The sequence below is a fragment of the Macrobrachium nipponense genome, chromosome 17, assembly GCF_015104395.2.
Source record: "Macrobrachium nipponense isolate FS-2020 chromosome 17, ASM1510439v2, whole genome shotgun sequence".
NCBI classification, from domain to species: Eukaryota; Metazoa; Arthropoda; class Malacostraca; order Decapoda; family Palaemonidae; genus Macrobrachium; species Macrobrachium nipponense.
In genome coordinates, this window is record NC_087210.1 from 55,563,015 (window position 1) to 55,586,294 (window position 23,280).

The window sequence follows — 23,280 nt, forward strand, 5'->3', positions numbered from 1 at the left end:
GTGTGTTGTGTGTGTGTGTGTGTGTGTGTGTGTTTCATTGCTGTTTTCAAAAGGGGTATTTTTTCCATATCCTTTTGCTGAGATAGGCCATTTGTATTTAGGACAATGGGCATTTATCTAGTTTCTCTTTAAATATTCGTTATTTACTAGTTTCATGTTCATTTTTATTGTGGGCATTTCTAATATTACAGGTTGTTTGATATTTGATTTTTCTTGTTTGTATATTTGTTATATATATATATATATATATATATATATATATATATATATATATATATATATATACGTATGTATGTATATGCATATACATATACATATTCATCTCGACTTAAAATTTCAGGTCATTAATGATAGCCATGTTCTTTCTTGTAAAATAAATTCAGGAATCAATTATTCAAACTGTTGTTCAGAGTATGGAGTCTGCTGTATGTATGTATGTATGTATGTATGTATATTATTGGAAAGAAACGGGAGAGGTTATCCAAGGCATTCTTGAACAAGGCGTCATTCTGATAACAAAAGACAAACAATCCTTAGACGTACAGATGTGTTTTTGTATTGTTCTTTTTCTTTCTGTTGCTTTCTTTGTCTCCCCATTCTTAGTAGTTTACTTCATTTTCATGCTGAGTGTCCTTCCCCTGTCTTATTTCTCGGAGTAAATGAGTATCCGGCGGTACAGAATATGAAATCTTATTAATATGATACAATTTTTTATTATTATGTGCTTTTTTCACTTTTCGTATTATCCCTCTGGACCTGACTTCTGCAACCTCTCAGTTTTATCACTTTTGATATTTTCAATCTTATTCTCGAGATGAGTTCTGTCACTACCATTACTATAATGACTATTTGTACTGCTACCTCAGCAACTGCGTGGAGATTGCCGAGTATTGTTTTTATCATTTGATCTCGTGTATCTGGATTCTGTGCATTGTCATGTCTCTAACTTTGAATATTCCATGAGCTGTGCTAAAATAAATAACATTATTATTATTACTGTTATTATTATTATTATTATTATTATTATTATTATTATTATTATTATTATTATTATTACGTACATGTGACTGAAAGTGTCTTTGAAGGGGGATCCTTCCTGACAGGCAATCCCAGTCGAAATCGGAAGGAGCGTATCTCCACCGAAGTGGAAGTTCTGTATTCCATATCTCATCGCAAAAGCGTAACAGTAAGAGTCCACGATGATGAACACAAATTCCTCCTCTAGAACCTGTGGAAAATAATTGATTTTCTTTTTTTTCGTTCTTGAAAATTCAGTGATGTACTACCAAAAGTGCTTATGGAATATATAAATATATATTATATTTATATAAAATTTACAAATACATATACATATATATTAGAAATAATCAACACACACAATCACGTGTGGGACAGAAAGGAATTTCCGTCTCACATCATAATCTTTCAGCTGTAAGACCTGGTTTCGAACACACACATACACGTATATATAGTATACACAAATCATATATATATATATATATATATATATATATATATATATATATATATATATACATACATACACACACATACATACACTATATATAGTATACATATTATATATATATATATATATATTATAATATATATATATAATATATATATATAGAATCTACTGGTCAATTTTTCCAGATACATATGTAATTGTAAGTCACAATGCCCTCTTAAGTTCTCAAATTCTTTGCTCTTTTTTGGATACGCTTGTCATTACAAAGCCTTGAGATCCAACTTCAAAGAAACATGAAGAAATCATGATGTCCTGCAGCGGGAAACGAACCCGCGACACCACAATCACGACGAGTGATTATGATATCGCAGGATCGTTCGTTATTATGGTGTCGCGGGCTTGTTTCCCGCTACCGGACATCATGCATTCTTCATATTTCTTTGAATTTGAAGTTGGATCTCAAGGCTTTGTAGTGACAAACGTATCCAAAAAAGAGCAAAGAATCTTAGAAGTTACGAGGGCATTATGGCTATTAAAATTACACACACACACACATGCACACGCATACACACACACGCACACACACACACCAACACACATATATATATATATAATATATATATATATATATATATATATATATATATTATACATACATGCATATGTACACTTACACACACATGCATATATGCATACATACATACATACACATATACATATACATATACATATATTATGTGTATACATAGAATCTGCCAGAGAACGTATTATCCAATAATAATGGTAACAAAACTGTTGTTGCGGTTCTTATCCCTACTGTTACTACCAGCATCAGAAAGAACAGAAGGAAGGAAGAAGAAGATGAAGACATTTCAAAGACTGGAATGAAAGGCACAATGTGAAGACCAACTCACTCTTCTTAGTCCCATTTCGGGTCCGTTGACGAAGCTCTTCGATCGGTCTTCGTGATTGAACAGACCCCAGGTCCTTTTGAAAGAGCCTTCAGTAGCTGTCTGTGAAGAAGAAAACAGAAGTGGACTTCTTTTGCAGAAATATTCATCTTTTTCATCCGTTAAACAGTGAAGATGACAACCTATCCTGTTTCCTCTCGTCTTCTTTCTAGCTGGAAGAATGAATGCCAATTTGGACAACTATTCGAAATTAAATTGATTTCTTCCGCGTGTAATGTTATTTCCATGAGAGAGGGAAAAAGACTCACGGACGGAAGATGTCCTTCTTTCCACAAAAATACGGAGGAAGAATGGACAGGGGATGAATTTTAGATCCTGACCCCAAAGGATATTACAGCCGGCTTGAAGACTAAAGGGCCCCATACACTGAACGACTGTCTGTATCGTTAGCAAAAACATTGCGTATGAGCTTGTCTGAATGCAAAAGTGGGCGGAGCTTCGTGTCTGAACGATCTCGGCGTGAATCTGTCACGACCAGGTTGCTGGCTTGCGACTTGTGTATGTCATACACAAGTCGTTCAATGTATGGCTTTGTCCACTGATATAGGCTAAATCTATCGCGCACGTCTCTTCTAGAGATGATGTCACGTCTTCCCAGACAAAATCTTTGTTCAGATTGAAATCGGTGCGGAGATCGTTCATACTTTATGAATAGTGTGTGCGTTTGCCGATAACGACAATTGTTCAGACAGTCGTTCTGTGTATGGGAGTCTTAAGGCAAAGCGTTTGGGGAAGTCGTGTTCCACAACATGCGACGCGTTTAAATTTGACTCGAAAATCTTTCATTTCTCCGGAGAAAACAGATTTCGAAAGGCTCGGTGTCTAATATAAGATTGGTAAACTTCATGCGGAAGTTTGATCTTTCTCGAAGTGAAAATGTATCTTAAAGTTTTGCCTATATGCAATTAAAGTGTTAGTAAACACTTGTCATATTATATTCAACGAAATAATTTACTATCCTCTCGTAACAATCATACCTGAAATGCCGTTAGTTTTGCCTGAAAATACGTTAATCTAAAAGTTGAATTTAAAAACCATTGGAGAACAACCTGACTTCATATATATTACTACTGACCCTTGTGTCAGCGCCACGCATTTCAAGGTGAATTTCTGTATCCTTTCAACAATCTTTGCCAAATCATTTTCTGTCTCAAAAGCATCTATTCAATTTACAACTTCGGTAAATCATTTATTCATGTAAATGTTGGATTTAGTCTCCTGTTAAATATATTTTGTTCGTACTTTTCATATTTGATAAAGTATTAATGTTGGGATAAAACTTTACATTCTTTCGGAAGCATTATATGTGAACTTGAGTGTTTATAGACTTATGAAACTTTTGGAATAAAAAAAGTCTTTTTCGCCAGGAAACTCTAATTAGCTCCATGGTTTCTTGCTTTGATAATAATAAACAAACCTATGACATTTATAAGTAGACTTTGTCTGCGGTGAAAGTTCTGTGCACAATGACAAGACTTTTAACCGTTCCTATGAGTTTTGATTGTAGGGAAATACAAACCCTGAAATAGTATTCAGTGCTGGTATCCTCCATGATTCCTACGGTGAAGCCTTTCTTGACTGCTCGAGGGAGATCCTCCAGGGAATCGATAGGTGTCTCGTAGGCAGGGGCAGCCAATACGGCAGTTAACATTCCAGAGTACAACGCTGAAAGAAGACATGAGTATAAATCTGCGGAGAAAGTAATATGATGCAAGAGATATCGATGCTAAACAGAAATTCGTTCTTTGCATAACGGAGTAAAGGAACATATTTTTCAGTACAATGAAGATGACAGTAAATATCGGTGATATGTAATTGCTCGAATTACCTGAGACTGTCAGGCAGAAGAGAAACCAACACATGAGGAAGACTCTCCTGGACCAGGCTTCAGCATGGAGGGAGCTCCCTTGGACGATGATGCTGCGGAACAGATTGAAAGCACACCACTGCAGACTCTCCTTAACTGCGTCTGCTCCGACGGAGGCTGATGTGTAAGATATCACATAAATGACTGGTGACATCAGTAAAACCGAAGCAATAATGCATGCCCATACCTGTTTAGGGAAGAGTGCCGTGGTTATGGAAGGGAAATACGATACAGTCTCAAAATATGTTTATTGCAGTATTTACATGGAATCAGGTTAACTACATGTTACCCTAGTTTTTAAAATACATCACAGTGTCATTTGCCTTGGTGACCAGTTGGATTCATAATTATGATAATGATTTAAAATACATAGAGAGAGAGACAGAGAGAGAGAGAGAGAGAGAGAGAGAGAGAGAGAGAGAGAGAGAGAGAGAGAGAGAGAGTATTATAATGTTTTCCCTGTTTAAGTTTAACGCAATCTACAAGACAATTATGTGAAAATCCGTGCCCCTAAACTGTACGTCTATACTTGAATCTAATCATACCATTCCTTTAATCAAATAGAGAACCTTTGCATTGCAATAAAGAAAGTTTCTGTCTGTTTAGCGCTGCAATATCTATTGCAGCACAATTCTCATAATAGATATATCTTATCACGGTGATGTAGGGCACAATTCAGATTGAACCCGACTGATTTTATTCATGTTTGTTGTCATTAGGAATAATTACCTCCAAACGAAATGTGTTGAGGATTGAAAGCGCTCTGCTCTTTTCTTTCGGAGACCTTGAAAACAACATCATTCTCGTGAAGAAATATGGAGCGGTAAAGTCGACGACTTTCTCTCGACTCTCTGAGGAGAAATGAACACAAACAATTTGTACATCAACATTTTCAAAACCGAGGAAGGAAGTGAACGAATTCACTACTTATGAATCATGAAGGAGTGGGATACATCATCAGATTTCATCTCCTTGAAACATAAAAATAATTGGTTAATTTTGTTAAAAAGAAAGAAGAAATGGTCCTAGAGCAGTCAGTAAGTAGTAAGAAATGATGTGGGTGCTGGGCTTTTTTTTTTCCTTCTTTTTTTCCAGGACATTTTGCACCGAGGGGTGGTGGGGTGGGGCGGGAGGGGGTGTGCCAGCCTGGTATGGGTAGGTGAAACAACTGGAAGTTTCATTTCTTATCCCATTATCCGGCGACTGCATTTGTTGTATGGATAAGTAGGTCGGTAGGTGGTGTACTGCCCGATGGGCGTATTTGTCTGTGGTTCGTCTGAGCCAGGTTTAGTCAGAAATTCTTGAATGAATGGGCGATTTTTATGATTTATAGAAATTAAGGAGAATAATATCTTCCGTTTGGTATACAGCGAAGGGAGTGGATGCTTAATGTATAAATGGTCTCCTTTATGATGTCAGTGGAGAATTGAAGCTCATATTTTTTTTCTTTTTAGAAAAGGTGTTCGTTTGGAATGAGGTTGGCAGCCCCACACCCTGCCTCGGTGATAGACATAAGGTTTTTTATGCCAACTGCCTGTGGCTTTTTTGGCGGTCGCCCATCCAGCTGTTGCTCAGGCTCATCCTTGCTAAACTTCACTGATCGAAAGTTTGACAGCACACACTGAAGAGCAGCAGCCGCTCCTCCAGAAGATGTGATGTCTCTAGGTCTGACCAAATGAGCCCAAGAGTAAATTTGCAACCTTTGAGTTTGTGGTCGTTCATTTTCAGGTAGAAAATGTCGAATAATGTCCAGCTGCTGTAACGTAGGTGAGCCCTGACCCTTTAAACCAACTGTTTTTTTTTTTACGAGAAAACAAAAATGTCAGAACACAATAAACTGTTAGGGAGAGACATACCTGTACTAACCATTGCTGAAATTCCAAAACTGGCTTCGCGTCTTGCTAGCATTCCAATAATCCCCGTGATTCTTCCGTCTGGTTGAGGGTTTCCCCACAGGTTATCAGGAGCTAAGACTGCTCTGTATCTGTAATAGAATCGAAACATGATTCAAACTGATTAAAGGGTCAGAATGGACAAAGATTCCGAAGGACAGGAAGGATAACAGTGCAGTTGGGAAAATGCTGATTTAGATGACTGTAAAAGCTCACTTCATGCAAGTAGACCTAAAGTCGAACATTATTATCAAAGAAGAAAAAAGCGTGCAGTCGGAATGACTTAAAACATTTTTTCATCATGTTTGAGGCATCTACGACGAGAAGGAAAAGATATGATTTTCTTGAGGGTCTCATAATATTTCCAAGGACCTGAAGACCAAATCAAGTTTGTTTGTTATAGATTTGTTTGTAGTTGTAGGTAATGACAACAGATAGAGGAACTTTGAGCGATTTGTGCTGAAAGGAATTAAACTTTTTGGGAGAATTCGCTTTTGTGTAGAGGTTTTTCATAAGTGAACTTACTACTGCTTGTACTACGTAAAACTATTAATATTCTTTAAAGGAAGGACTGTTCACTTTCAAGTTCTAGAAAAAAATATAAAACGAGGCTACGAGTACATATTTTCCAGGGAAAGTTTAAAATCAAGACACTGAAAATATAATGATACATTATTCTAAAGAAAACCCTCTTTTCAAGGAAAACGGGACTAATCTAAATTTAGAAGGAGCTTGACTTTATGATGTATACATGGATTCATTTTCCTATTTCATTTCCAAACTTATTCCTAAATTCATTGCTATGATCCTAAATCGTGACACTACTCTTATAGTCCCTCGGTCGTTGGTCCTTATCCATAAATTCAAGGGACTTTGAATCACTGACTCTCAAAGACTTTAGAGTCTGGAAATCAGTGTTTTAGCGGAGGACCCAAACCACGCCATGTGGCACAGGGCACTACGTTTACAGTGGCTTTCGATTTATAAGTCAAAACTGTGACAGTTTTGATAATGCTCAATAATGTTTTTAATTTTGTAAGTAGTTTGCCATAAAAGGGGTGGGTTGTTGGCAGAGTCTGAAAAATCTTACATTGTGCCGCTAGAAAACTGCATCTTAGATTAAATTCAATTTTCTTGCATTCAATTATTCTAGGAGGTGAAACTGACATTCTTTGAAAGTTGTTCTAGTACTTATAAAGTGGTTAATGAAGTCCATAAGATTGTCTAATGCCTGACAATTCTCCGCACAAAATGTACATTACCCTGAACTGTCTTTTCCAAGGTGCTGTAATAAAATAGTAAAATGATTTTGGATTGCCATTACAGACTCAATGTATGGCTAACATCAATAGGTCCCAGAATTCTGAAAATCGTTGGCACTAACACACACTAGTTTTAAGATGTAAATTGATGACAATCACCTAAGGATTTAAAGGTTATCGGTGTTTTTACAATCTACCTGACCATTACTCTTGTGGGAGTCGCCTAAAAGAGCTTATAATTTATCGGTGTGCCTATTGGCAAAATGATCTGGGTTGAAAAAGGCTGGACAACTGTACATAGTGTTCCTAAAATGTAAAAACAGACTTTCTTGTTTAATTATTATGACAATAGCGGCTCTATATCACAGTAGAGGTGCCGCCCTTAAAATAAAAAAATAAATAAATAAATAAATAAATAAATAAATAAATAAATAAATAAATAAATAAATAAATAAGAACAATTCAGGAATTTCAGGTGATTTGTAATCATTTTCAATCCACTAGCATGTACAGTTGCATTCGTGCAATCATTTTTATATAATATTGTAAATAATTAAAGTTTTATCCGTAAGAATAAAACAAAAGTTTGGGGATGTTCTCCAAAAGGTGGAAATATGTCTATCTACAGTGATTTCATACGGCTTAATAACTGAATGACTTACGTGAAATTCAATGAGGCACTCAGGGATTTTAGAATATTGACATCCATTCCTGATTCAAGCTCCACACTCCTGTCGGCGTGAACTTTGGATATCTTGAGAGAGAGCAGGGATTCCTTGACTCCCACCGTCATGTGACGTCCATTCACACTGTGCCTCCGAGGTTGTGGAAGACGTATCCTTTTTATGTGTACGGCGTTGTTCCATTTGGCCTGGCTCTTGAATCTGTAATAGTCAGGGCTTCCTTCCAATAGCATCCACAAAATGTGTTATCATGACGTCATAATTTGGAATCTCCCGTTGTCTGCCTTTCGCGCTATTTTCTCCTTAACCAGTAATTGCTGACGTATATCTTAACAACTTTGTCTCTCCTTTAAGTATCATTATTATTAAGGAGTTTAGTGTCTGTTTTCTGTTTCTGACATTTTGTGATGCATGCAGAAACATTTCCAAAACAAAAAAAGTTTAAGAGAAGGGTTCTGTTCTTTAAAATAAAAAAAAATATATCAAAATACTAACAATTTTTCGTTATAAATAAAGGAAATCTTTTTAACGAGAATCTACACTCACAAATTGGCTGAGACAAAATAAACATTTAAAGTATATGGATGTGGCCCAGCAAAACTGACACTTTGACTGTATGATACCTAATCCTAATTATATCTAGGTGGAAATGCTATAATATTAAGGCGTTCCTTAACTACTAATGTTCACTCGTTAGAAATTGTAGACGATAGGACATTCCAGCGGAAGACAAGTATACAAGCATTATGGAAGATGCCAAAATGAACTCGATGGCTTACTTTTCATGATGTAATGAATGATCACGCTCATTTGAAAAAAAAATCACAGTAAAAATAAAAGAAATAACAGTAATAAAAAGTTATATAAAAGAAATATAATTTGGACCTTTAGTAGATAGTGACCCCCAAGGGTTTTCGGGGATCGTTATCAAGGGTTATCTGGGGGCCATTATCTTTATGATATTTACAGTCTTTTGTTTATGTTTTTTTTTTTTACGGTAATGCCCAACGCACTCGTACTGAACACGCCGCAAAAGTGGACACATGCCGAGTGAAAGTCCTGTGGGGTCACTAACTAGGAACATTCCAATTATTTTCCAAAACGTGCTAGAAAACTCGAAAAGAATCGCACCTACTAACCTGGTCGTTCCATTCGTGTCCACCACGGAGTAAAATAGTTCGAAAGTTCCACTTGGTTCCCTCGTCAAGACCTTCACTTTCGTTCCTTCATGAACGAAGTCCTCGAGGAAGAGAACGTCGCTCTTGGGTTCCTCTCCTTCCATTATCAGAACCCAGCTGACCAAGTGGCTCTTCAACATTTGTTCCTTAATCTGATACATAATTATGTGGTAAGGTGTGGATTAACTTGCATTCTTAGATAGACACACTTATATATGTTCATTATTTCCATTATATATATATATATATATATATATATATATATATATATATATATATATATATATATGTAAGTGTTTACATAATAAAAATATGGAATGTTAGTCCATATATATAAAAGATTGCTTGCAGGAATGTGATCAGACTAGAGACGCTAAAGATGACGTATACAATAAGTATGTAGGCTAAGATAACATGCCGTCACCTGTAGTCATTCAATTGTTTATAAACATTAGTCCAAGCTCCCTGCTTGAGACAACTACCCCGACCTATAATTCAAACGGCCTACGTGATCTGTAGCGTGTCTCATTTTGATTGTGTGTTCGTATGAAACTATGTCATTTGTATGTATGTTCATATGTTCGAACTACTGTCTGTTCCTTCATAACTTGTAACAGAGATGGTAGACAGGCAGAACAGAGTTAGCTATCGTCATTAGAAGACCTGTACCTCTTTACCTAAGCTTTATCATGTAGAGGAATAGGATTAGCCATCATCATTGGCAGAAGCGATCAAGCTATCGTTATTAGAAGACTTGTACAATCATATCTGATCTTCAGCATGTAAAACTTCAGAAGAATACATATATTTTTATATTTCGTATTTTCTACAAGAACCTCCTCACCATGAGTTTAACACATCGTCGTAATAACTAACAAGATAATACCGACTTCGTAAGTGATCTACAAACCCCCAGACACTCCATTGAAGATGGAAGTGCAATACCAACCGACTTAGCGTAAGATTATCGCTAGTCTAACATTACCTCATAGGGCGCCTTATCATACAAGGCACAAGCCCGAATATTGGTAAATAATAGTGATCACGTGATATATAATGATACAGTTTTTTTCACTTCATCTCATTAAGATACATATGCTACAGAAAATACTAATGTACTCTGATAATTGCATAGAATGAAGATTAACATGATAAAAATCATATTTTAACTGATAAAAAATTTCATATATGAATCAATCAGCATAAACATTAATAATTTTATCAATTCATATATGAAATTTTTTATCAGTTAAAATATGATTTTTATCATGTTAATCTTCATTCTATGCAATTATCAGAGTACATTAGTATTTTCTGTAGCATATGTATTCTTATCTAATCATTACGATGAAAGTGATTTCTTCTAATGATGATTAATGTAGAGCTTCATTTTCTAACACCTCTAAAATTCCTTTAGGCTTACGAGAAGCATATTACGCGTCAGGATTGGCATACATAAACTAGCAAGCGTCAGTCTTCATCTTTAAAGACTTGCTAATATAACACTGACACAGGAGCCTATAGAACACGGCTAAATGTAGCAAGAAATAAAGAAAATGAATTGAATTTCTAGGGGGGGAAAAAACTACGATCATTATTGGATTGATGGAGTGCAGTCTCAAGCTTGCTCCTTGACGAAATGTAAACGGCGCATGATTCCTGTTCGTACAAGATCTGTGTTATTGCACGACTGGCACTGCAGCCAAGTTTCTGAGTGAATGTAATTTGCTAGCCATTGAATTTCTGGAATTAGTAATATAAAGACAGTAGTGCGTCTAACTAAAACTTCTAGATTATATTGGTAAGAAGTCTATCTCTGAAGACAGGCGGTGCAGTAAACACTATGTTCTTCGCGAAGGTTTAGATGGTGAGTCAGGTGTATTAGCGGTATGGGTTCGTACTGTTGCAGAAAGGGTGAATAAGGCAAGATGAAGCAGCGGAAATGCAACGGAAATTATCATGGCTTTGATCCCATTCACGAGGCTTTATTTTTAAGCGTTGATTCTCAAGGTTACCTAACTGAGCTGACGTTCAAGATTAGCTTGCAGGTAAACTTTCTAAATGTTTAGAGAAGGACAATTATATATGTATATTAATATACTATTATATATAATATATTATATTGATATATGATTATTTATGTATATAATTTATCATATATATAGCTTATATATATATAGTACTTTTGTAATTAATATAATACATATATATATATTGTATTATATATACATATATATATATATATCAGATGTATATATATTATAAATATATATACACTGGTCATTTTACCAGATAAATATGAAATTGTGATACCCACAATGCCCTCTTAACTTCTCAAATTCTTATCTCTTTTTTTGGATACGCTCGTCACTACAAGGCCTTGAGCTCAACCTTCAACGAAATTTGAAGAAATCATGATGTCCGGTAGCGGGAAACGAACCCACGATACCATAATCACGACGAGGTCACCTTCCCCACCTGACCTCGCGGTCAAGAGGGCCAGGCAAGGTGACCTCGTCGTGATTAGGTCAGGTGGGCAAGATGACCTCGTCGTGAATATGGTATTGCGGGTTCGTTTCCCGCTACTGGACATCATGATTTCTTCAAATTTCTTTGAAGTTGGAGCTCAAGGCTTCGAAGTGACAAGCGTATCTAAATAAGACAAAGAATTTGTATATATATATATATATATATATATATATATATTTGAAAATCTACTTGTCACTTTTTATCAGACACGTGTAATTTCTGTTAACCCCAGTGCCCTCTTGTAAACGTTTGTCACTACAAAGCCTAGATACAAATCAAGAAAGAGAACAAAAATATTTGTCACTACAAGGCCTAGATACAAATCAAGAAAGAACATAATGATGACATTCTGGAGGCCGGCCGAGATTCGAAGTACGGTAATTCGTTGGCCACTAAGAATTTTGGTGCCTTGCTATTTAGTACCCCGGACCCGACACCGACTCCACGCCCGAGCATCAGAATTCATCTTCAGTTCTTTCTTTCTTGATTTAGAAAATTACATTTACATTTATATTTATTTGATATATACATATGTATATAATGCCCACAGACACACGCGCACACACATACACACGTTCGTTAACGTCATACTACGAGTTTGTATATAAAGGATAAAGGAAACGTGCATATCACCAAAAGCTGCAACCAGTTCATACCAAATTAAAAACGCGAATAACTTCGACAGCAGAATCCAGAAACACTAAGGAAGTGTCTTTCGTCGCCGACTGTAGTAGCTGATTCAGGGCTGACACCGTCCCTTCATTCTTTAGCTTCACTATTCCAATGTAATCGTTGAACAGAGGTTTAGTTAAGTTGCTCACTAGATCTGTAAGGAGATAGGGCCATTCTTTGACTGGCTGTAATAGTTTTTACATATTGTCTGGCTTTATAGGTAAAGTCTACTACGTGTCAGTTCCGGCGAAATCTAAACTGGAATGAGAGTCGTATATCCTGATCGTAACGAATGGGAAATATTATTTTGAGAAACTGCTGCATTTTGCGTAATTCACGATCGAATTTCCCGGTGTCGTCTTACCTTCATACTTTTCTCCGTAGAGAAATTGTACATTTTCCTTACTCAGGCTTCCAGTTGTCGATAATATAGTTTGCACTTCTCTGGCAGAAACATTCCTGAGAAAAAAAAAATCATGTAAGCTTCTTGTAATCTCAGATATACAAGTAATGGTTGTGAATGAATAGTGGTTCACTGTAAATCAAAATTAGTGATAACAGACAAATTGCTATAAAAGGAATGTGTTTTATTGCCAAGAAAGATTAAGCCTGAAAGATTAAGTTTGATAACGACCCTGCGAGGAAATATACTGACCTTTGAAAGGTAAGTCTGATTATGACCTACGGAGGAAATATACTGACCTTTTTTTTGCCACCGAATAGGAATGAACTTTTACTCACATTTGAGGGTAACGTCTGAAAGTCCAGTGTGGAAGGGCATCTCGATGCACTCTGGATAAGTATTGGTTATATTCAAGTGCGGACCCCACGCCCAGCGACGACGCTATCTTCAAAAACAGAACTGGAGGGGAAAAACGAACGTGTCGTTTAGAGAAGGGCGCTGGCATATTAAAAAGAATGACGTTCTCTTGTACGAGTTCCTCGTTTGCCTCTAAGGAGCGGCTCACAGGTAAATATCTCCTTCCACAACAGGATTTGAAGTTTTATAAAACTGTTGTAAGTTATTTCTCTCTCCCTTCGATTTGCGTTTAGGTACGAGTATTTTTTTACGTCACTATCTGGTCTAATGACCATGAATGATTATTGTCAGTTATCTGGCGTCATTACCGCCAGTTCTAAAACCGATATTTAATAGAAAAGAAAAGACACATGGAATGACTTACATGCATGATGAATATTAACGGCCATGCGACACATTCGCGCCATAGTGCAAGAATCTGAAATGCAAGGAAAGAATAAGCTGTTATAGAAGAAATTGGACTCTCAAAACGATACTGGATCTCAACTACAGTCCTCTGTCAAATCAAGATGTGATCTGGTACAAGGACTCAGAATTACACACACACACACACACACACACACACACACACACACACACACACACACACACACACACAAAACTTTATTGCTATTGGAATTATATCACCTCAAGTGTACTCAACGTTCAAACTTACCAGTGGTTCCTTCAATATTCAACGTTTGCCGTATGATATACATTTAAAAGAGTAACGTAGTTAACTGATCATATTAGGGAAATATGTTTACGATTCCATTTGATCCTATTTGTTATATATATATATATATATATATATATATATATATATATATATATATATATACATACACACATACATACATACAGACCTCAGTCAATCATAATCTACTTATTATTCGAATATCATTCACACAAATTCAGCTTATAAAGTTTCAACTTAACAAACCCTCATCTGCGGAACTTGGTTTCCTTCTCTCTCTTCGTGATTTTTTTCTCATGATGAAAATGTAATTTTTGTTTATTTCCAGCATTTTTACATTATCTGGAATAATGCTAAAACTTGTTATATCTGTACTTCACGATTCATGTGAATCATTCATTTTTTGTTCCCCAGTACGTGTAATAGTCCTATCTGCCCCGTAGGGGGTTAGTGCCGTCAGTGCACCTCATTCGGGACAATGTAGGCATTACCTCAGATTCTTTGCAACGTCCCTTCGGCCCCCTAGCTGCAACTACTTTCATTCCTTTTACTGTACCTCCGTTCATAATCTCTTTCTTCTATCTTACTGTTCACCCTCTCCTAACAATTGTTTCATAGTGCAACTGCTTTGAGGTTTTCCTCCTGTAATACCTTTCAAGCCTTTTACTGTCAATTTCCGTTTCGGCGCTGAATGGCCTTAGTTGCTCCAGTGCTTGGAATAGTGCCAAAAATCTATATAAATCAAATCAAATAAAATCAATAGTCCTATCTGCACATAATGAACCAGAACTGGGTAATGGCAGTAATTTGTAGGACTCAGATCAACTATGAGATACGATGTAAGAGAATGCCATTCAATAATAGTATACGAAACGGCACAGGAGAACTATTCGGTCAACACCTGTTTACTGTAGGTATGACAGAGAAGCATCTGTGTGTTAGGTTAGGGTGGTAGTGTATAGGTGTCCAGAACTGCGAGAAAGTGCAGGATCGCCTTAATTCAGAGATATGCAGTAATAGGAGCTCAGGTGGTGTCTGCAGCAACCAGACCACAGTAGTCCAGATTGACTGCGTCAGTAAAACTGGGGTATATCCGTCTCAGTAGTCTTTTTGATGCTCTACTCAAAAGCTTCGTAGTTTTCCTTCTCTTCTATTTTCCCCGATTTCTGTAACTGTTGGTAAGGATCATATATATATTATACACACACACACACACACACACATTGGGCCTGGTTTAAGGAAATTTTGATCATATGATACTGACCAGTTTAATGCTTGAAATCAAGAGAAAACTTGAGAAAGAAAATCTAAATAAGGTTCTACAGTAAAAGGAGATGAAGTGTTATGAAGTTTTGTTGACTTTTTTTTTCATTAAGGGACATCGCTCGATCTCGAGTAATTTTAGCAACCTTTCCTAATTCTGTACCTCGCATTCACATGCATAGGTGAGGTCGTTCGTTGGTAAAGGCAAAGTCTCTTGTCTTTATTTAAGGAATAATAGATCCAGAATGAAGATTCAGCGAAGTTTTTCGCCCTGATCTCATGCGGCTCATTTCTGCCTCATTTTCATTTGATAAAGATCCTTCACCCTTATGATATGACCTTTTTTTTCATAACCTTAGCGTCGTATAGGTTTTATGCTTTAAATCTTATGGAATACAACAAGGAAGAGATCGTCAAATAAAAAGTGTCCAATAAATTTCGCCTAAATTATATTTCATCTGCGTAAGAATTACACATCGTACCATTCTGCAAATGGAGAAACTTTGGTATCAGTGGTGTCAAAGGGGAAAGGGTTTGTGTGGCACGAGGCTGATCAGTTTATGCACGTCGTACTAAAATAAGATAAAAGATAGTGAACGAAAGAAATTGCAAGTCTCATAAATATGTTAGGTCGGGCACAATTGGCCATATTATATTATTGTTATTATTAAACGATGCCTCCAAAGAGAGACCATCAGTAGTATGTGTTCCTCAGTTTATGTGAAATTTAGAGCTAGATGAGAACTGGTCAGAATGATGGAATGATAAGTTTTTTTCCTTTCTTTTTGAAGGCAAGATAGCAATTTACATAATTTGAAATTATATATAATAATAACGCCACCTTTTGCATTGATTTTCCCTAAAACAAGAAACTGGTCCGAAGTCAATTCCTTTCAGTAGAGGATACCGAGCAGGACAGCAAGTGAAAGAAAAAACGCACATCGAATCAAGAAGCTCTGATCACAGAAACACTCCAGTGCAAACACGAAGAGGATCACGTAAGGGAAGAAGTGCACAGAACCGCACCAACCTACCAGGACCTCCAACCGAAGGTGATCGCCGGATTCAAGATGCGAGAAGGAGCGAGAGAGAGAGATCTCCGTCCTTCCACAGGAAGCTGCCGCAGGTGAGTGTGGTGAACCGGCTCCTCTGTTACCTGCCTACCGTCTCATCCGGACGCCTCTTCGAAAATTCATCGATTCGCCGTTTGGTTTATCGGCGGCCGTCACTTCAGTATTGACTTTCGACATCCCTTGGTTTGAATTCTTGTAAATGTTTTATATAAACATTTTGAGTCACTATATCGGGGGAAGGAACTCTATCATGGAAACAAAGCTTTCCTTTGGTGCGTATGTTTGAGTTGTCTTTTCTTTTCCTAATAGATATCTGGCCTGAATATTTTTCTTTGCTTTCATTTGCTTGCATTCTTGGAATATACGAGAATTATTTCGCTGTGTTAGTGAATTTTTCAAGGTTTTGACCCCCACCACGAAGCTATCACGATATGCTATTACTAGCCAATGGAGAAACGAGAAGGTATCTGTTGTATATATATATATATATATATATATATATATATATATATATATATATATATATATATATATATATATATATTATACACACACACCAAATAAAGTTCAGTTCAACCCCGGAAGAATGACATTTATTTTTTCCAATCAAGATCTGAGTCATAATTCCAGAATGCATTCTGGAATGCCTCACTGTATACTGTACTTACTCTAGTACTATGACTCCTAAGAGGAAAGGGCGTGGCGTGAAGCAGATCTGTTTAGGCCCGTCCTATATTCTTGTGTATGGGATGTCACTAACAGCTAAAGCAATAGGTAAGATATCAGTATCACACTAGGCTAAGAGTTGGAAGAAGTATATGAGGAGTTGCAATATCCCGTGATAGGGTCACTTGGCAATAGGGAGTGTTTATTTGCTTAGAAAAGAAGAAGGAAAAATAAAAACAACGTTGTGTGGGTTGGGAAAGTGGAAGGTTGAGAAAAAGAACAAGTGGATTTTTGAGGTGCAATTCTGTATCAAAAGAGATCGTGCGCAGGTATACAGCAAAATAGATAGAGCAGCCTAGAAGAAAAGGAGGAAAAGAAGGAAAGAAATTGAAATAGAAGAGAAAAGGAGAGCAAGAATTTTAAGGAAAATCACTTGTGTTCCAAGAAAGCAAATGCAGACATAAAGGTTGATCAACAACTGAGTCGCAGATAAAAAATGTAAATTAATTAATGCTGTCTGAAGTGAATTTATTTCTAGGTCGATGGAGTGAGTATTTTTAAGATTTGTTCATGTGAAGACAGAATAACGGCAGAGCTGATGAATGCTGCAGAAGTGATAAAGGGTAAGTTTTGAGAATGCTTGTGGAAGGCACTGTTGAGGATGTGTACTGGCTAATTAAGGTGTTAAAAACGGAAAGACACAAAAGGTTATGGGATTACTAAGGAGATATGATCGGGTGGCTGTCCAAGATTTGAGAAGCACTAAGTCTGGATGAGGGAAAGATTCCAAGATAATGGGATAAGGGAATAATTATTCCAGTGAATGAATTTTCATGTAATACTGTCTCAAATGTAACATTTAAAGGAAAAGAAATTTATGTAACATACATCATCCTAGTTCCTAGAAAATGCATACAATGTCCTTGGCAGAAAGGAAATGTGAAATTTGTTTGAGGATGTAAGAAATTCGAGTTGTTGTGAGCAATTTGAGCGTTCAAGATAGAACAAAGTATTTATCAGGATATTCTGTTGGAAGAATGACTGGTTTGATATGAACGTAGGTCTACGGAATAAATGTTTTGTATCCACGGCCATTTATAGAAAGAATGACGAGGGAAGTCAGAAAAATACAGTAGGTTCACATTCAATTTTTGTGACAGGAAAAGCTCATGAATAGAATGTTAAACAGCTGTTGTATGTAGATTAGATGGTATAGTGTTGATTGTGTTGAGTGAAGAAACTATTGTTTTGAAATTGTTTGCCAACAGTGAAGTTGAAGTGTAAATGAATGAAGAACAACGGAAAACAGGAAGAGGGAGAAATGAATATCAAATAGATGGGGAAGAATGGAAGAGGTTAATTCATCTAGTCGTTTGTTTGAGTACATAAAATGGATAATGACTGGAAATGGGTCGCAGATTAGGTAAAGAAAGGAGGTAGCCAGCCATGTGCCAAAGACTGGGAAGAGACTTGGTATGTCGGTGGAATGGAATGGAATGGAATGAAATAGAATATCTAGGCCAGAGGCCAAGTGCTGGGACATATGAGGCCATTCAGTTCTGTAAGGGAAATTGAGGGAAAAAAGATCTTAAAGGTGTTTGAAGGAGGAAGGCCACGCAGTTGCACTAAGTAGCAGTTGTTCGGAAATGGTGGAAGAAAGGATTGCTGAAAAGAATCTTAAGTAATGTCTTCAGTGTACCGCTTTAAGGTGCACTGTCGGCACTATCCTCCTTAAGAGCTTAATGTCGGTGAAGTTAAGGGAAATGTGAAATGGAATTGTTGAACCAACTCTCCTTTATGGAAGTAAAGTTTGAAAGTTGAGTGAAATGAAAAACAGGGTTGAACCTGTTGACGTAAACTGTTTGTGTTGTATATATTTGGCATAGGAAAAGGAAAGAGGGTGAGAGAGGTGGAGTGTAGCAGAGGTGGTAAAAATGTTGAGGGCAGCTGGAAAAAGATGGATCAGGGTTTTCCTGGTGGATTGGTCATATGGAAAGAATGAACTATAATAGCTGAGTGAATAGAGGCCACAAATCAGAAGTGTTGAGAGGCTAGAGTACAGAAAGCCATAGAAAACGTTAGGTAGATGGTGTAAAGAGGTCATGTGAAGGGACGACCTTAATACCCTGGAAAAGCAAAAGTGTGCGGAAGTAGGTGTATGACGTCTTGTGTTGACGGGGATTGGATGAGCCTTCTGTGTAGGCATGGAGAAAGTGAATGACCAGCCCCCCGAAAAGCACGGCCATCGCCTCACGAGTCTTAATAGCAACAAGACGTAAAACCTTGATTACGAGATAAACTCTGGTGCTTCTACATTCTCGAGGCTTTGCGTATTATTAATGAATAAAAATTGTCGATCGGCCTACACTCATGCATATTACCTACTTTGAAACATATCACTGGCTACTCGCTAATATGATGAGAGAGAGAGAGAGAGAGCATCAGAATCCCCTACCAGGCTTGTCATTCTCACAAAGCTCTATTTCTGAACTCGGAATAATGCAAACTTACCTAGCAGACAAAACTTGACACATGCATTCCAGTACCATCACGTGCTCCAGCGCTATCAATATATATATATATATATATATTATATATATATATATAACATATATATATATATAATATATATATATATATATATATATATATATATAATATATACATATACATATATATATAAATATATACTAATATATTCTATATATATACCACATACTATATATATATATACATTAGCATATATATATAAATACACACACACACACACACACACATATATATATATATATATATATATATATATATATATATATATATATATTATATATATATATATGGGAGTCTAAATCTCTTCACGAAGTCGGTGTGGGAAAGCTGTATTGGTAATTACCGTATACTAAACCATTAAGAGGGGGATGATAAGCGAGAAGTGGAAAATTCTGTGAGGGCAAGCAGAAAGAGGAATGATTATAGAGAACTAAGCCCTCCCTAAACCAAATGGCAATACCTCCGACTCTTCCTTGAGAACGGCCTCTCAAGAGCTGAGCTGAATAAATGAAGAAACACACCCGGAAATAATGCACCTCGCTTCAGTGGAATCAAAATCATTTGCTGAAATACCTTCCTGGTAATTGCAAAGGAATACTGGATTACATTTAACAAAAATTATTTTGCACATGGTATCCCTCCCCCGACTCATTACTGAAAAAAAGTAAGACTTGTCTTTCTTCGTGAATCAGAAAAAGATGACACCAGTCCTATAGATAAAGAGAACAGAAAACGAAGGACACGAAGTACAAGGAGTGAAAGTTCGAACTGGGAGAAAACACCACAGTTGATTGGCTAGAGAGGTTGGACAGCAATACTGAAGAAAGCCAGAGGGAATGGAGGCAATGTAAAAAAGTAAAAAATGTGGGTGCAGGTAGGGGCCTTAGGAAACATTCTTTAGTCATTCCCACAGTGCCCGCGTCAGGTCCACTGGCAGCACTAATCCCCTGCCCGGAAATCCTGAAAAGGTAACACACAGGTTGCAACAACATCCTATTGTCTCAAAAAGCAATTTTGCCTTCCGGCAACACTGCAACGCAAAACACCTTCACTCGTCAATACAACAATCTAAAGCAACGCTGACAAAACATGTAATGCCCTAGAGATGGAAAGATAGCTTATGAAAAAGTCTGGTATAAAGGCTGCATTTGCATATTGCAACCCCCCACCACGATTTCCTAGATTTTATCACATTCATTTACAGCTTCCCCAAATCACCGCACTATTAGTCGGTGCAAGGTGAAGGACAATCCTTTATTCGCATTACATGTACTTATTGATGTCGCGAAGTTTCAAGACATTAAAGTCCAATTTTCAAGCTTAAAAAAGATGAAACAAAAGTTCAGATCACAAACTTGGAATACAAATTAAAAGTTTAAAAAGTTATACAAAAATAAAAAAAAAAAGTATAAAAGTAGAGAGGAGTCAATACCATAAGGTGCTGAAAGCACAGACCGAGTGACAATTCGGGATGGGTCAGCTTCGACTTGAACTCATGAGATACAGAGGTGTTGAGGAAGACTGGGTGTTTAACTGGGGAACCAGAGTGATTCTAAAATAGTTAAATGCATTATATGTATATATATGTGTCTATATATATATATTATATTATATATATATTATTAATAATATATATATATATATATATCTATATATATATATATATATATATATATCCATATGTATGTATGTATATATAATATATGTATGTGTATATATAAATATATAATATATATATATATATATATATATTTATATATATATATATATATATATATATATATATATATAATATATTATATATATATATATATATATATGTATATATATATAAATAAACTACTCTAATTGATTCTCGATGTGTATGGGAAAGGCTAGTTATTTCAGATGCAGCCACAAAGGAAGTCTCATGAAAGGTAAATACTTTGTCGAAACAATTTTTTTTTATCCGTTTCTTCCATATTTTCAAGCTGCTCTGCTATGATCGGTGTTTCTTTTTCGAAGAGAGTATTTGCTTAGTAATGTTTTAATGATTCTATTCAGAACATCTTCCACTTTCATAGAAGTATTCCAGAATGGAAAGTTCCAGTTTCCTTTAACCCGTTCTCCATATTCTTAAATAATTACCTTGAATTTATTCGGTAGTATTATATAGTTTCGGGTTGCCTTTGGTTCCCCAGTTGATCTTCTTTTCGTTCAGTGAGTGTTGTTCCCCCAGACGGCAAATACTCATTGCTGATAATGAATTGCTAATGAGTAATGACGCCAGTCGGTGGGATGATGACACATTTCAAATACAGTATTTTAATAACACTCGGCCTCTGGTTCAGTGTAGCCAATCGCAATCCAGCGTCGAATATTATACAGGCAGTAAAGACCAGTGGCTGCTGATGACCATAGGTCACACATCATCTCTTCAAAACTTTGCATATCAATCAATACTTTTATTCTCCGGATGATGAAGGCGGCAGGGATAAACGCGACAGTCGTCCGCATGAATATTTGACGCCTACAGAGGAAAGTTTCGAGGAAAGAAGGAGATATTGATGGCGTGGAAAAACCTTTCTGTCTTTGCGAAGTGAAAAACTTCACGTCCTCTCCCGGTATCTGACGTTTGGAAAGGTCACACATTTTCCGATTGACTCATTGAGACAAGATTAACCACGAGAACCTTGGAATCAATATGCAGGCTTTCTTTCAAGTTAGTGGGTGGGAGGGGAAACCTCCTGAATTATTTCGAAGTAGGTAAATCCATGAACGAGCGTGGGTGCTGTCTTCTCGACCACAAAAAATTGCTAAATGTACACACACAAACTTACAATCAAACTCATAGCAGAAAAGACGCGTGTTTACATAGAAAAACAAATTAGAGAACATATTGTAAGTACGGAAAAAACTAATCTTTATCCATATTTTTATATATAATACCGGATAATGTATAATGAATCATGATTCTCATATTTCCAAAGTGTATTTTCCCGGGTAGGGAATATAGCTAGAGGCTGTTCGCCTTGAATCCGTGTATGTATGTATGTATATGTATAAATACGGATAGGAAATGGGCATCTGGGTATTGGAGGAGTGGATTTCTCTTAGAATGAAAGGACATTACCTAGACACATTTTAAAATTAGAGAGGAATTTAACTTTTATATAATCTGAAGACATATTCAGTGAAAAGAGACATACGCAGAATGTGCCTAATTAACTGCTTTTGCAATTATTTGGGCCTAATGTGTTCGGTGACCTAAAAAACTTTCCCTTTACTTTTTTTTTGCTATGTGTAGATAGGCTGATGGCATGAGAGAGAGAGAGAGAGAGAGAGAGAGAGAGAGAGAGAGAGAGAGAGGTGGCAATAGCATTGATGATAGAAGTGAAGGTCAGGTCAAATCATGTTCTGTATACGTGCTGAATGAATTTTTAGTTCGCCCAACCTCGGAATTAATCTATTTCCATATGTGTAGCTCAAATCCCGGACAATGGGAATCGGGAGGTCATGCATCAGCCAAAGAAGTTATTGGGTTGATGAAAACTTGCTTACCAGGGCGAAATAAAATTCGACTTGTGTGAACCAAATTTTTATCGAAGTAATTCAGTTCACGAGACTTGAGTGAAGTTTTGAATTGGTCTACTTTACAAAGACTTCATTCATTCATCACTCATTTTTCTCTTTCATGATAGCGTAATATTGCGTTGCAATATGAAGTGTTT

General features: G+C 36.5%; 1 protein-coding gene across 1 annotated transcript in view; it reads left to right on the forward strand.

The window, feature by feature from the left end:
- Window positions 1-23,280, forward strand: part of LOC135195916 (uncharacterized) — a 265,806-nt gene that overhangs the window by 143,077 nt on the left and 99,449 nt on the right. The window lies entirely within an intron of this gene.